This window comes from Hibiscus syriacus, unplaced genomic scaffold (assembly GCF_006381635.1).
Source record: "Hibiscus syriacus cultivar Baekdansim isolate YM2019G1 unplaced genomic scaffold, ASM638163v2 tig00111151_pilon, whole genome shotgun sequence".
NCBI classification, from domain to species: Eukaryota; Viridiplantae; Streptophyta; class Magnoliopsida; order Malvales; family Malvaceae; genus Hibiscus; species Hibiscus syriacus.
The window spans coordinates 74161-87949 of NW_024062999.1; the positions used below are offsets into that span (position 1 = coordinate 74161).

General features: G+C 37.3%; 1 pseudogene; it reads right to left on the reverse strand.

The window, feature by feature from the left end:
• Nucleotides 1-8017, reverse strand: LOC120154925 (annotated as a pseudogene).
• Nucleotides 8018-13789: the final 5772 nt, after the last annotated feature.

Here is a 13789-nt window from a genome sequence, read left to right on the forward strand (position 1 = left end):
TTGGTACAAAAATTTATGCTTTTGAGAATACCAATCACCATCAGATTAACCAGGTTGTGCGTCTCGAGCTCTGAAAGGTCGCCAGGGTTCTGGCTTGTTGCCGCCCCCAGCACCACCTGGACGATCGGAACTTGAAGGTGGGGCCCTGCTACCACCACCGCCTAATCGATCGGGATCCTGCAGCGGAGCCCTACTGCCACTAGTCCAGCGATCAGATTGTGGTGGAGGGAGCCTGCTGCCAGCAGCCCATCTATCAGGTTCAGGGGCTGCAGGCTTGACCCAGCGATCAGGTTCCGAAGGAGGAGGTGGACCTGAGCTTTCAGGTCTTTCTCGACGGAACCTAGGAACATATTTTCCAGAAGCTGGAGCAGCAGCAGCAGCAGCTGGAGCAGCGTTTCCAGGCTCGGTTATCCCGGACCCAGAAGGTAGCTCAGAAGGCCTACCGACACCCTCTCTGGGCCTTCCCAAGAGAGCTTCTCGTCTCTGCTTCTCCTTCTCTTCCAATTCTCGTTCTCTCTGCCTCTGCTTTTCAGCTATCTCATCCATTTTTGCTTTGTATTCAGCTTCTTTCCTTCGTCTCTCAGCCTCTGCAAATTCGAAGTGCCGATAAATAAAGTAGATGAAAGCATAGATTTCTATCATATTCACTATTGACAAAAACTAATATATATATATATATATATATATATACACACACATATCCTCCGAATATTTTCGAAGGAAGTGCATCTAAAATAGGTCAAGTAAACTATAATGTTTTTGAGAAACGAAAACATAATCCGATTTCAAGGTCAAGCAAATTATGAAGAATAATCAAATGAATGCACAAAACCGCATACCTTCACGTTTGCGGGCTTCCTCCTCTTCACGCTGCTTTCTTATTCTCTCCTCCTCGGACCTCACATAGAATATTTTCTTTCTCTTAAGATCTCTTTCTTGCTTCCGGGCTTGCATTATTTGTTTGATTCTTTCCTGCCTCTCTACTTTCCGTTGGTCGAACTCAGTTTGCCGACGACTTATTACTCTTTCCTGGAATATCATCTGTAAAAAGCAGAAATCAAATTTATGTTAAATGGCCAAATGCTATGAAAGAAGCTGCTGCAAAGAAACTAGCAAGGGAAAATCTCTCATGTGCACGAAGCCTCATGTGGTACTGACCTTGTTTTCTAGCATACGTATCAATCTATTCTTCTCTCTTAAGTCCCCGTCATGGCGCTGTCTGCTCAACTCAACTTCCAACTACAAGACGGAAACGGAATTAAAGATGATATTATCAGAAGGTTGAATTTTTTTTTTTGGGGGGGGGGGGAAAGAAAATATAAAGACTATGCATCCAATCAAGATAGGGATGTGCAAAAGAAGAAAGTACCTGTTGAGGGATACTAGGAATAATGCATTAAAGTATATACACTTACGAGAATAAAAAGGTCATGTTACGAAATCAATTCCACTGCAAAACAGGGAATTTGGAATTGAAGCACCTTCTCCTCTACCAACCGTCGTTGAAAAGCAGCTTCAATCAATGGCGCTGCTTCCTCTCTCTTTGCTCTTTCAAGGTGGTCCATTGTTTTGGCCACTTTTTGTAGTCTCTTCTCCTGTTCCTGCCTTTCCTTTAGCTGCTCATTCATTGCCCGCTCAAGCAAGGTTTGCTTTGTCAATTTCTCCTGGAAGCGACGAGATAATGAAAAATAAATTGGCTTAAATTTGAGTTAGAATATAAATGAAAAAATGGCTACCCACCCCATCTAAAATTGGTTTCTTTTTCCCTTTTTTCAAATGCTTTTCAGTTTCCTGTAGCAAAGCCTGTGCCTCGTCAAGCTCCCGCTCCTCTATTTCCTTGCGGATTCTTTCAGCACGCTGTTGCTCAAAGACAGTAGCAAGCCTCTTTTTTTCGGCTTCTTCGGTTTTCTTCTGCAACATCAGCCTCTTTGACTCCTCCTCACGTTCCTAGTTGATCAAAACACAATAAATGACAGAGGCACGATTACACGAACTCATTCAGCTATTTCTAAGATGAAACTTCAAGTGGTCCACAACACTAGTCATTTAAACAGAAATACCATTTCCAACAGTTGACGTTCTTGTTCTTCCTTTCTTATCTCGATTATTGATTTACTAGCAAGAAGCCTTTTGTGCTCCTTATCTACAATCTCTCCTAAACCAGGCAAAACCTCACTCAGCTTTGATGCTTTATTAGCAGAGGGATATATCATGGCTCTTGCTTTATTCAAAGATTCAGCAAGAAGAGTCAAGTGATCACGAAGCTCGTCAGATTCAAGACCCTGAAAATGCCAAAATAAGTAAAAGAAACAGCCATGCAGACGCATTATAATAAATATGAAGAAAGCAAATTAATTCCTAGAAACATCCAGAAAGAAATAAGAATACACAACCCTGACTCCTAACTTACCATATCACCAAACACGACGGCACCCTTCATGTGGTCAACTTTCATGGCTATGAACTTGTGTTTCACAGCATCAACAGAAATCTTTTCCACCATAGAAAAATAAAAAAAGGGAATTATCTGAGACATACTCTCAATTTTCATCGACTGGTAAACATGAGACACCTGATGAAGCAAGGGGTGGAGAACATTGAGAAAATCAGGAATAAATAACCCAATAGGGCATAATGCAAATAGAAAGAACAATGAAATTGAAAAGAAAAATAAACACAAGAACAAACCTGCTTAAGCAACCTTAAGGTAGAAAGTTTTTCAAGGGCAGGAACATATTTCGAGATTTGAACTTCTGATACAGATGCAGCTGAAGCTAACTTCCCACCGAGTTTTGATATTTTCAACAACAGAGGCTGTATCTTTGATGCAGCATCCAGAGGGAGAAAATCATGTTCTAAAAGATGGTAAAGGTCTTTCACTTCTTGAGTCGCACAGCTAAGTACACCTTTGGAGGCCTAACAGGAGAGTAATAAGAACATAAAGTTTAGTCAGCAAGATAGCACCATCAAAAGTTTATCATTAAATAAATATAGAGCCAATGCTCCTGTAATATCCCATAAGATTATTATGAGAACAAGCTATCAGATCAGTCAAAGCAATAGAAAGAAATGACAAAATAAACAAAAGTGCTTGTAAAATTTGAACATACCAATTCAGTGAGAAGTGATGACCTTGAAAACTGTAAAAAAGGCAGAATATCAGAACTGATTAACAACAAGAAAACAAAAAGCAAAACAAAGTCAAATTAAATACAACATACCACTTCCCTGTTCTCAAGTTTAGTTTCAAGATTAAATCCTATAAGATTTGCCATTCGAATGTTGCGTTCTTTCTCATTCTCAAGTTCCGAATGTGATGCACCACGTGTCTGATCATAAGGAAGCACTGACAGTGCAGCCAAAATAACTGATGATGCTATCAACTGCAGGTCTTTCTGGCTTAGGTTTTTATTGAAGCTTTTTTGTAGTGTAAAAAGCTTCAACCAGGCATAAGCATGGTAAAGATGGCTGCCTGAAATCCAAAATATTTCGGTTAACTTGGCATAATAAACCACCATCGAGGACATATTTTAAGTCTTTTTACTTAAGTTATTGATTGTCTAAAAGCCATTGACATAGCATTTTAGTTGCATATAGTTACATTTAGGACATATTTGCATGGGGTGGATAAGTTTTGCCGAGACAAAGTTTATTTGATTAAACTGATGTTGCTAAGGAGAAGGGTTGTTTGTTGGTTTTGATGATGCAGGAAATTACTGAGGAAAAATTTATTTGCCGAGACAAATTAATTTGCTAGGACCAGTAGAACAGAAGACGATGACAGTGAGGAACAAATTTTCTTGCCATTGCAAGTTTTATCTCGCCAGTCTGACGCAGTACGAGACAAAATTGTTGACGTCACATGGCCAACCGTCCAATGCACCTCACGTGAACCCCTGCCCCTGCTAAGAATTTGGGACCACTGCCAGCTGTCATTTTATTCACACAATGGGTATGAAACCAAGGGTATTTAGGGAATTTCCGATGGCACTAAACCCTAGAAATTCCCATTATAAATATCTCATTATACCTCTCCATAGAATAATTTCTCGCCGTAGCAAATCCAACCTAAGTGCTCTCTTAGAAGTCTGATTGTGTGAGGTTGTCAGTCTATTTACAGAGTTTTAAGAACTTTAGCCTTAGCAACTTTTGTTTATTTACTATCACATATTTTTCTTGCCACGACAAAATTTATCTGCTTACTTCACTTCACATTTTTTTGTCTCGGCAAGTTTTTTTCATTTGTACATACCATTTGCCACTGCATATTTTCCTTGTTTATATAATTAAACTTAGATACTTAGGATTAGTTCGTTACACCTATTCCTAGCTGTAGCAATCTTTTAAAAGCCCTCCAATCCCTATGGAGACGATACTCACTCACTACTATATTACTTGCATCGTTTGTGAATACTTGCACATATTTACGTGCCACAACACACATTTACACACCATCAATATGCAACATAGAAAACTCATCACTAAAAAGACAAACAACAGACAAAGCAAACAACTGACCTGCCAGAGTCCAAGTTCAGTAGCAATCTTTAGCTGCTCAAACCTTGTATCAAGATAAAGTTGCAAGCTCTCTGGTGCTGACAAGTCAGGTCGGTCCCTTTGATCTTTATATTTATTTAGATTAACTAAATGGTTTCTTATGATCTCACACAACCTTCGAAACTCCGTTGTTCGTTTATACTGCTTGCAAAACTGGAAGGCCCGATGTGCTGTCATCTACAAGATTTTCAAAAATGGAAAAATTGTCATTTCAAATCAATACCAAACAAGATACTATTTGTTATGTCTATATCAAAGTTATCAAAGGCTCAAGGCGCATCGAGGCGCAAAGTTTCCTAGAGCCTTGAGGCGCGAAGCGCATGAAAGGCGCGGACGCGAAGCGCATGAAAGGCGCGGGATTCACAAAGGCGAAGCGCATGATATCCAAAAAATTGTAATACATGTATATATTTAATGCAATCAAACTCAAATATCATAGATACCAATATTAAGCTTCAATAGAGTTCATTCTCAAACTCAAATACCAACCTAACGTCATAAAAGCTATCAACAAGCATAATCAAGTACTAAGTTTAAAAAAAACATCCAACATGCATAAACAAAACATCAAATAAAGTCACTGATAATCATCATCAAACATCAAACGTGACACATGTCACTCACGTTTTTATTAACAGTAGAAACCTAAAAGTGTAATGGAAGAAACATTATACACTTATTTTTAATAAAAAAATTTAAACATCAAAAATTAATTTTAAATATGATTTAGACATTTAATTTTATATTAATCATTATTTAGAAAAGGTAAAATATAGAAATGTTGTTAGACGTAAATTTTTAATTACGATTAAATTAATATAAACAAATATCCACATCAACCGGTCACAAAATGTTCCACGTCATGACTTTATCCATTCCCCACAAGTACCCGCGACAACTAAAGATTTTTCTTCCCGCCAATCAAAATACTACATGTTACCATAGCTTTTGTGTTTAAAATTACTCACTAGTCACTTCCTCCTTTTCTTCACCTTCTTATTCGTACGAAGACAAACCACCGTTCAAAATCCCCCTCACCGACCTTTTTGTTCTTTGTAGGAAATGAACCCAAATAAGACAGCGGAGGACGAACAACACCCATCCATCGCTGCCGTGAACCGTCGTATCCAGTGGTTGTCCCTTCACCTGACCCCACTTCCACCGCTCCAACCTTCACCCCAACTCAACATGCTAACATACGCCAAGTCGACCAATAAACTCGAGGTCGACAAAGCCTCCCTGAAGAGCTACATGAGAGGGAAAAATAGGGAAACACAAGAGAAAATCATCGAGTTCTTCGAGTCGAGGCCCGATTTGCAAACCTCGGTGGGGATTTCGATGAAGGAACACAAGGTTTTAAGCCCCACATCGCACCTCAGAGCTTTGCTGCGCCTCACTGAGCTTATTTGCACCTAGGCTACGTGCCTCGCTTCAGTGTTGAAAAAGCCCCGTTCAGTGAGCCTCTGCGCTTTTGCGCCTTAGGCGCGCTTTTTACAACTATGGTCTATATTTTTATTTAATGAAATTTTTAACTAAACATGTGTTGTATTGTATGATCATATACCTTCAAAAAAAACAATTAAAACGTTCAGAAGACAATAGTAATTGAAGTATGATCCATAAATTTTACAAGATGCATGAATATTGAGTACAATGGTCTTTTTGTCTCTACTCTATAAACAATGGACAAAGAGAAAAAATGGTTTCATGGGCAACATTCGAAAGAAGAGAGAAGCCTGCAACACAATTCACCTATTGCCATAAATTGCCTCAACCGTGCTGACCCTTTTGTCAAATGATGCTAGTTTGGATCTGGCCACGTCACACTGGCACCAGATGGTGCTACCAAATAAAGCCTATATGCCCACCGTAAGGGTAGCAGGCCAATACCACAATCATTTTTTGGTCATATTCTCTTTGTCCAGCAGCCTGGTGAATCTTTATAAATTCATCTGATAACAACTTAGGTCTTATATTCCTTTATATTTATCCTTCCATGCCTATATATCCAAATAAAAAAACATAACAAAGCTTCAGTTCTAAATATTAAATCATTTAACAGTTCAGCTCATCCCCCAGAGAAAGACTTCCAAAAAATTTAGAAATACCACCAATGGTCCTTAATGCGAAGCAGTGAAGGGCTAATTACTGAATTACAAAAAGGAGTAACCATGAAACTAGTGAACCAATTACATTAATGCCAAAAACAAGTTTTGCCTAATTTCATATATTACTCACTTCAGAACTTGAAAATTATCCGTATGGTTGTAACAAATACACAAATTATGAGAATTCAGTAAAGCAGGAAATACCGAATAGAGTGCCTCTAACTTTGAATTGTTCCGCAATATTTCAAGCACTGTTCTGTAGGTTTCCCAAAGAAACTTGAACCAAGGAGTAACAAGTTCACGATCAGACCTATCCTTTCCTTTCTCACCACTGACGTAACTTAGCATTAAATCTTCTGGCCTTTTATCAGCTTCAAGGTCATCCACATCAAGAGCTTCTTCTAGGGTTTGTGCCTCGCTACGAGCCTTCTCAGCTTTCTCAGTAGAAAGATGCATGAAGTGCCTGATCACCTCCTCCAAGGAACTCACATTCACTTGCTGACACACAATACGGTATTGAATCAGACCATCCTTGGCGAACCGACCTTTGCGCATGTCAACACACAACTCTACATATTTGAACATTATCCTTTCGAGAGGCTTTTGCCAAGCTCTGTATCTCTTCGAAGTTATTAGATTGTGAAGCGCCTGCAAAGCATCTTGCTTCTGCCCAACATTAATCAACTCTGCATCAAACAAATCACAAAGTCAGTGCAAACACATCTATTATTAAAAAAACTAAAGCTCAAGGCAATTGTTTTAAAGCAGAAAAGCAATTAACAAAAAAAAACAAACAAAACCAAGCTTAATAAAGTAAATTTCTTCATTTCTAACCTTCTGCACGCTTCAAGGCATTCTCTGGCTTGGCAAAATTAGCCATGTTATGTTATCAAATTCTTAACACTGCCTGCAATCGCCTGGAACAAACGCAGACTTTTTCATCAATCAAAAATATAATTAATCGATAAGCTAAAACCCTGAATATCTTCAAGCGCCGACTGAAATCAAATCCAACTATAAATTTGCAAGAAAAAAAAACCCGAAAAGATACTGATTCATAAAAATGTGATTCAATATTGATGAATTTTTACCTTAAATCTACTAAAACAGATCAGAAAACCTAAATTACCTAAGTCGGTCACAGATTTCTTTCTTTTATTACTTTTCGTCGAAAATTTGCAATAATAAAATAAATAAACAAAAAATCGAACGAAATATATGCAAAACAGCATATTCGAAAATTCTAAAAATTCTAAAAAAAATAAACACGAGATTAAAATTTCGATAGACTCACATGAAAAGTGTCGAGGGAAAGCAGTGTGGAGAAGCAGCAGCAGAGATCTTTGATAAACTTGTGTTTAGGGTTTTTTTTCTTCCTTGTTTTTAAATAGGGCTTTCATTCTGAAGCCCGTTTGGAAACTTTACTAGGAGTCTCCAGCCCAAGCTTTTCATTTTATTTACAAAAGAGAAAATAATTTCAGTGACAAAAAATACCTTATAATATATGATTTTAACCAACTTTTTTTGGATTTGCCAAAATGACCAACTAAATCGCAATGCGATCGATAATTCGCAACGCGATCTCCGGTATCGCAAATCAGTTTCCAGATTCGCAACGCGAACTTCGACTATCACATTGCGATAGTCCAAGTTCGCGTTGCGATTTATTCCAAGTTCGTTGCGATAGTCGAAGTTCGCGTTGCGATTTATTCCAAATTCATTGCGATTTATTCCAAGTTCGTTGCGATAGTCCAAAATCGCGACGACGGTATTGCATTTGTTTCTTAAGAATTTTCTCTAAAAAGATAGTATTCGCGCGGACGTGTCGAAGACACGTATTACCACGACCACGACCACGACCCCGACAGCGGCGGCGCGCGAGAGTCCCCCTTGTTCTCTATCACTCAACAAGGAAGTGGGAAAGCCAAGCCTTAAAATACCATTCCCAATAGTGTTTCCAATACTATGTAGGATTGAGCATTACCAACACTTGTTTCCAATACAATGTGATTATTCAGGAAATAATTAACAATCATGCACCTTAAAACAACTGAATCAGCAACCAATTGCATTAGTATTATACGATTAAATATGTCATAATTAAAAGTCAATCTACAATCAATCGCGATTATTGCAATTTTAAGCAAAACATTCAAAAATAATATCACTATTTAAGGCTCAATCCCACATAGTATTGGGAACAAGTGTTGGTAATGCTCAATCCCACATAGTATTGGAAACACTATTAGGAATGGTATTTAAGGCTTGGCTTTCCCACTTCCTTGTTGAGTGATAGAAAACAAGGGGGACTCTCGCGCGCCGCCGCCGCCGCCGCCGTCCGTCTCGTCTCGGGTCGTGGTCGTGGTCGTGGTCATACGTGTCTTCGACACGTCCGCGCGAATACTATCTCTTTAGAGAAAATTCTTAAGAAACAAATACAATACCACCAGTCGTTGCAATTTTGGACTATCGCAAAGAATTTGGAATAAATCGCAACGCGAACTTCGACTATCGCAAAGAATTTGGAATAAATCGCAACGAATTTGGAATAAATCGCAACGCGAACTTGGACTATCGCAATGCGAACTTCGACTATCGCAATACCGGAGATCCAAAAAAAATTGGTTAAAATCGTATATTATAAGGCATTTTTTGATCACTGAGGTTATTTTCTCTTTACAAAATGATACAAGATTTTTCCTCGTTAAATTTTATTATTAGTCCCTATACTTACGTAGGTTTTAAATTTAATAGTTATATGTTCTTCAAGGTTTAAAACTTTGGTTCTTGCTCAAATAGTTATTATTAAATTTCGGGTTTGGGTCGGGTCAGTTTTTTAAAGATGGTGTTCGGGTCGGGTCGGATTTAGATTCGGGTTTAGGGTGAAAATACCCGACCCGACACTAACAATATATAATTTTACCTTATATATTTAGGAATAATTACAATAATACCCCTCTATATATTATTTTTTCAATTGAGTCACTGTTTTTATTGAATAAAAATAATTTTTTTTTTATTTCAGGTTGGGTCGGGTTGGGTTAGGATTTTATTTTAAAAAGTCAAATTGAGTTCGGATCAGGTGGAGGATATACATTATGTAGGTCGGGTGGACCAAAAATCCAACCCATGCCATCCCTATGTACTACACAAGAGTTGTAGGTTTAGTGAATTTTTTAAAAAAAATTATAATCTTTGTGACTTAATCATATTGTCTATAGTGAAAGATCTAAAAATATTTTTAAGGTGGACACTCATATTTTAATAATACAATTTTTATGAGACGGACACAAATAAAATTTTACGATGAACACAATTAATAAATTAAATAACTATTCAAAGAAATTCCGAACTTCAAGGTGGGCCAAGAGTATATTGCCATGGGTTGTTCTTACATTATTTCGATCTTGAATGACATATCTAAATACAAAAATATAACAAAAGTTCATTCAACCATTAACTCCGGTTAACCCAATAACAAAAGTCTAACTTAACATTTAAAAATGAAACAAAATATATCCATAAAAAATAAAATGTCTTTTATTCTAAAAGAAGGTGAATGAAAAGGGGGATGAGGTCAAATGGGTGTGGAGAAGTAAGCTTTTATCAATGACGTTTGATGAGTGGTTTTTATTTTATTTTTTATATATTAAGTCACACTTTTATAGGTTAACAGAGTTACTGGTCAAGGGATCAAAATGTATTAAATTAATACATAAGGGACCAGAACTGATTTTTTAATTGATGACCAAAATCGAACAAACTAAAAATATAAGAGACCACCAATAGAATTTATCCTAAAATATAATTTAAATTAAAAATGATCTGAAAATGATATTAGACATTTCTCGTTGGACATCCAATTTTGTTTAGGATGGGATAGGGGTGGTCCACACGTCTAGATTGAGCAAGCCCTCTTGCTTGCAAGCTCATTGATTAAGAGATGTTTATACATATCCAATTAGCCAATTAAGGTAATAAACTATTTTTGGTTCAGCTTTTTATTACACCGTGTGTCCGTTTTTGGTTGTGACTAGGGGTGCACAAAAAATCCGAATATTCGATTTTGCGAAAAAAATATCCGAAATCGGTTTTGGGAAAAACCGGTTTTTTTTTAACCGGATCGAATTTTTTTAAACCGGTTATTTTAACCGGTTTGGAGAAAAAAACCTAGACCGGTTTTTTTACCGGATAAAAACCGGTTTGAAAAAAACCGGTTAAAAAACCAATTTTTATCCGGAAAAAAAAAACCGGTCTGGGTTTAAAAAACTAGCCGTTAATATAGCCGTTGGGGGGGTTTTGTAACCGTTTTTGACCGTTTTTTTCTTTAAAAAATTACCATTTTACCACCCTAAACATGTATAAATAGGTTGGGGATGTATTTGGTTGATTACAAATTCCTCAAATCTTATTACACAACACTTAAACATCTCTCAAATCTTATTTTTGTAATTTTTTGTTCATCATGAGTAACACGGTTGAATCTTCCGTCGGGGGAAACCTTGAAGTCGTGAGAGTGATCGAACACACTCGAAACAAAGACATTTGGGATCACTACGATTTATGTGAGATGTCAAATGGCTCGAGGAGGGCGCGTTGTAAACTTTGTCTAAAGTTTCTTGCATCGGAAGGAAACACAACGTTGAAGAACCATTTGACAAAATCATGCAAGGCACTTCGCTCAAGATCGGATCCTAGTCAATCGAATCTTACACCGCAAGGTGGTGTTTTTGTTTACGACAACGAAAAATTACGAGAAGCGTTTACAAAGTTCGTGATTACAAAAGCATTGCCGTTCGACCACTTTGATGATGAAGATTTCACGACAACAATTCAACAACTAATGCAACCACGTTATACTCAAGTAAGTCGTACTACCCTTAGAAGAGATGCTATAAAAATGTGGCGTACGGCAAGGGAAAAAATGATTTTAGGATTCCAAGAACACCGTTATGGTGTGTCGCTTACATGTGACTTTGGAGTTCCCCTCATAATACCGGAAATTCTTTTTAGCCGTTACGTCACATTGGTTAGATCAAGATAATTGGCAAATGATGAAAAGAACAATCGCGTTTGAATTATTCGGTGAGTCGCATACCGGTGCTAATTTATTACACTTTTAAAAAGGGTATTTGTCTTTATAAATTAGAAAATAAATTTTTTCTATATCCTTTGATAATGCATCGAATAATACAAACGCGGTTCCAAGATTGAAAATATTACTTTCACCGATTTTAGACGGTGCGTTTTTTCATACCCGTTGCGTTGCACGCATAATTAATTTATCCGTGCAAGTCGGTTTGGAGGTTATTGAGCCGATTAGATTAGAATTCAAAACAATGATAAAATCGGTTCTTTGTAACAACAACAAAAGACTAAATGATTATAAACGATTTTGTAAGTCCGTTAATAAAAAACTTTGGGTCCTAATTTGGATTGTCCAACTCGTTGGAACTCAACTTGGATGATGATGCATACTGCCTTAAGGCAAAGGGAAACATTGCAAACATTTCACGATCGGCTTTTCGAGAGGGGTCATGTCCCAAACATTTATCCGGATTCGAGTTGGGAAACTATAGCCAAAATAACCGATTTGCTTGAGGTTTTTAAAAATGCAACAACTTTTTTATCCGGTGTTTATTACCCTACTAGCCTGTTGGTTCTTAATCAAATATTTTTGTTAGCTACCCGACTAAATGACTTTGAATTTGAAACCAAAGTTTTTCAAGAAATTGGCTTTGCAATGAAGGAAAAACTTTTAAAATATTTTAAGGAGATTCCCCCCATTTTTACTTGTGCCGCCGCTTTAAATCCAACGTTAAATGTTGGTGGGGTTGAAACACTAATTGAACAAATTGCGTTTGCTTTTAATCTAACCGATGATGAACCCAACTTTGTCCAAAACCAAATAAATTATTTTAACAAATGTTTTCGAGACATGTTTGCAATTTATTTAACTAAATACGGATCAAGTAGTGTAATACACGATCAAATGAGAATGAATGCGGAATCATCTAGTAGACGTCCAAGTAACATAAATTTGAATCTTTTTAACACTCTTGTAAATTCCCAATCCAAACGATCACGTACTACCACCCCAAGTAGCGAGTTGGGAAATTACATGTCATGCGATTTTCTATCAAAAATGACATTTGAAGAGTTTGAAAGTTTGGATATTTTGGCTTGGTGGAAAGAAAAGGAAGCATAATTTCCGATTCTAGCCGTCATGGCCCGTGATTTACTAACCGTCCAAGCTTCTACGGTAGCTTCGGAATCCGCTTTTTCTGTTAGTGGCAGGGTTATATCGCAACGGAGATCAAGACTAAGTCCCGAGTCGGTGGAAGTATGCATTTGTTTAAAGGATTATTTGGATGGAGCGGCTCGTAAGCAACATATCACCACCCTAGAAGATGCAATTGATGCCGATTTGGAAGCAAACTTACACATTGAAGAAGTCGAACTTGGAATATCTCCTCCAAACGAAGAAGGCGAAGATGATGAAGAAGAGATGGCAATGTAGTTTATTTTATAACTTTATTTCAATTATCGTAAACTTTGTTTCAATTATCGAACTTGAAGTTTTAAGTATTGAATTTATCGAACTTGGAAGTTTTTAAGTATTTGAATTTATCAAACTTGGAAGTATTTAAGTATTTCAATTATGTTGAGTTAATTAAGTATTTCAATTAAGTATTTGAATTTATCGAACTTGAGGTTTGATGCTTTCTCTTTGATTCTCTCTTGATTCTAGTTGCTTGATGTTTCTTGTCTTGATCAATGGCTTCTAAGCTTGCTTAAATACACCTTGAATCACTTCTGAACTTTAGTGATAATTAATGAAGATAATATAACCGTTTAAGTGTGAAAACATTTAATAAAAATGCTTGGAGCGTGGGGGAATCGGTACCCTCTCATAGGGAATCGGTTCCCTAAGTGTAAAATTCAAATATTTCGACCGTTGAATAGGGGGGAATCGGTACCCCCTATGGGGGAATCGGTTCCCTCCGAGCATTCTGGAAATCTCGGAGCCAAACCATTCAGTGAGGAATCGGTACCCCCTTGGGGGGGAATCGGTTCCCTATGAGCAATCTGGAATATTAAAATCGGTTTTTTTATAACCGGTT